Source organism: Corella eumyota, unplaced genomic scaffold, assembly GCF_963082875.1.
Source record: "Corella eumyota unplaced genomic scaffold, kaCorEumy4.1 scaffold_265, whole genome shotgun sequence".
Taxonomy (NCBI): Eukaryota; Metazoa; Chordata; class Ascidiacea; order Phlebobranchia; family Corellidae; genus Corella; species Corella eumyota.
This window is the reverse complement of record NW_027658261.1, coordinates 12501-15217: the sequence shown is the minus strand read 5'-3', so window position 1 is coordinate 15217 and position 2717 is coordinate 12501. Positions and strand designations below refer to the sequence as shown.

General features: G+C 52.3%; 1 non-coding gene and 1 pseudogene across 1 annotated transcript; both read right to left on the bottom strand.

Moving 5' to 3' along the window:
- LOC145762733 (5.8S ribosomal RNA) lies at positions 1–124 on the bottom strand (annotated as a pseudogene; the record flags this gene model as incomplete).
- A 245-nt stretch (positions 125–369) lies between these two features.
- Positions 370–2179, bottom strand: LOC145762735 (small subunit ribosomal RNA). Its single transcript, XR_014287997.1, has one exon. It is a non-coding gene; the product is annotated as a small subunit ribosomal RNA (ribosomal RNA).
- Positions 2180–2717: the final 538 nt, after the last annotated feature.

Below are 2717 nucleotides of genomic sequence, written 5' to 3'. Positions count from 1 at the left end.
AACCCGAGGCCGCAATACGCGTTCAGATCGTCAATGCTCAATGTGTTCTGCAATTCACATTAAATCACGCAGCTTGCTGCGTCCTTCATCGACTCGCGAGCCGAGTGGTCCACCGCCAAGAGCCATCGTTTGTTTGTTTGCTTTTCGCTCTTCGATTCCTAACCTCGATTCGCCATCCGGCTGAAAAAATCGCGTGACGCCGAGCGGGTCGCGGTCGCAACAAATAGTGCGACAAGCCCGCGCACCGCATGAAGCCTTCGGGCACTCGACGCCGACAAAACAAGTTCCTGATCGCGGGGCGGCGGACGCGCCGAGGCACGTCGCCGTCCCGGTGTTTGCTCTTTCGCTCTTCGATTTTTTTTCTCGCGCTAATGATCCTTCCGCAGGTTCACCTACGGAAACCTTGTTACGACTTTTACTTCCTCTAAGTAATCAAGTTAGATCGTCTTTTCGGGCCAAGACCCAACCGTCGCCAGTCGAGCCCGGGCCCAATCGGAGGACCTCACTAAACCATTCAATCGGTAGTAGCGACGGGCGGTGTGTACAAAGGGCAGGGACGTAATCAACGCGAGCTAATGACTCGCGCTTACTGGGAATTCCTCGTTCAAGCGAAATAATTTCAATTCTCTATCCCTAGCACGACCGGGGTTCATCGGGTTACCCAGACCTTTCGGCCAAGGCGAACACACGTTGATCCGGTCAGTGTAGCGCGCGTGCGGCCCCGAACATCTAAGGGCATCACAGACCTGTTATTGCTCAATCTCGTGTGGCTAAACGCCACTAGTCCCTCTAAGAAGTTAAACGCCGGCCGGGAAGGCCGCGTAACTATTTAGCAAGCCAGAGTCTCGTTCGTTATCGGAATTAACCAGACAAATCGCTCCACCAACTAAGAACGGCCATGCACCACCACCCACAGAATCATGAAAGAGCTCTCAATCTGTCAATCCTCGCTGTGTCCGGGCCGGGTGAGATTTCCCGTGTTGAGTCAAATTAAGCCGCAGGCTCCACTCCTGGTGGTGCCCTTCCGTCAATTCCTTTAAGTTTCAGCTTTGCAACCATACTTCCCCCGGAACCCAAAGACTTTGGTTTCCCGCAAGCTGCCGGAGAGGTCGTCAAAATAACGCCCCCCGATCGCTAGTTGGCATCGTTTATAGTCAGAACTAGGACGGTATCTGATCGTCTTCGAACCTCTGACTTTCGCTCTTGATTAAAGAAAACATTCTTGGCAAATGCTTTCGCAGTCGTTCGTCTTGCGCCGATCCAAGAATTTCACCTCTAACGGCACAGTACGAATGCCCCCGTCCGTCCCTCTTAATCATTACCTCGCGCTCCGAAAACCAACAAAAAAGAACCGAGGTCCTATTTCATTATTCCATGCAACACTATCCAGGCGAAGCGCCTGCTTTGAACACTCTAATTTTTTCAAGGTAAACGTCCCGGCCGCCGCCGACACTCAGTCAAGAGCACCGACGGAAAACCGGAGGTAAAGCCAGAACGAACAGTGCACGCCTTGCGACGGACCGAACGCCTGCGCCCAAAATCCAACTACGAGCTTTTTAACCGCAACAACTTAAATATACACTTTTGGAGCTGGAATTACCGCGGCTGCTGGCACCAGACTTGCCCTCCAATGGATACTCGTTAAAATTTTTACAGTGTACTCATTCCAATTACAGGGCCTCGTTAGAGTCCTGTATCGTTATTTTTCGTCACTACCTCCCCGCGTCGGGAATGGGTAATTTGCGCGCCTGCTGCCTTCCTTGGATGTGGTAGCCGTTTCTCAGGCTCCCTCTCCGGAATCGAACCCTGATTCCCCGTTACCCGTAAGAACCTCGGTAGGCAGATACCGTACCGACGAAAGTTGATAGGGCAGACACTTGAATGATCCGTCGCCGGTGCAAGACCGTGCGATCAGCAAAGTTATCCCGAGTCGCCAACAAGACGAGCCGAAGCCCGGCAGGTTTTTGATATGATAAAGGCGCGCCTCCCGCAAGGTCGGCGCTTTTTGCATGTATTAGCTCTAGAATTACCACAGTTATCCAAGTAAAATTTACGATCAAATGAATCACGACTGATTTAATGAGCCATTCGCAGTTTTACCGTACGCAAGTTCGTACTGAGACATGCATGGCTTAATCTTTGAGACAAGCATATGACTACTGGCAGGATCAACCAGGTAACTATCGGCCGACAAAATACGCGAACGGAGTCTTTCGCTTTCCCCGTCGCGGTATCGCACTGTATTACTCAATCACTATTTTTGCTTAGCTCCTCAAACCCGGCGTAAGCCGCGATCTGGACGCCGTCGACACCGGCCAGACGCCCTTTCGGGCGAAGCCGCGCGCGGGCTGCGTTTGCATACAACACCAGGAACGCCCAACAAAAGCGAACCGAGAAAACTATCACTTGCGTGCGCACCGGCCACCGCAACTACGGCCCGAGGCCGTGGTCGCGCGCCGAAACACAAACTCGTATTTGCTACTTAATTTTTTCCGTCCAACGTTCAGAGCCTCGCTGCTAGCTACGACGCCTTCGCGGGTCAGCATCAAGTCTGCCCAAAAGCGCACATCGCCTGCACGACACCACATCGTTTTGTCACCAAATACCTTCAACCGACAACCGCATCGCCAATTTGCTCATTTCGCCACAACGACGTCTTCCCTCATAGTATACAGGGAAGCTGGTCTCGCGACAAAGGTAGCAAACTTGTCGAATTT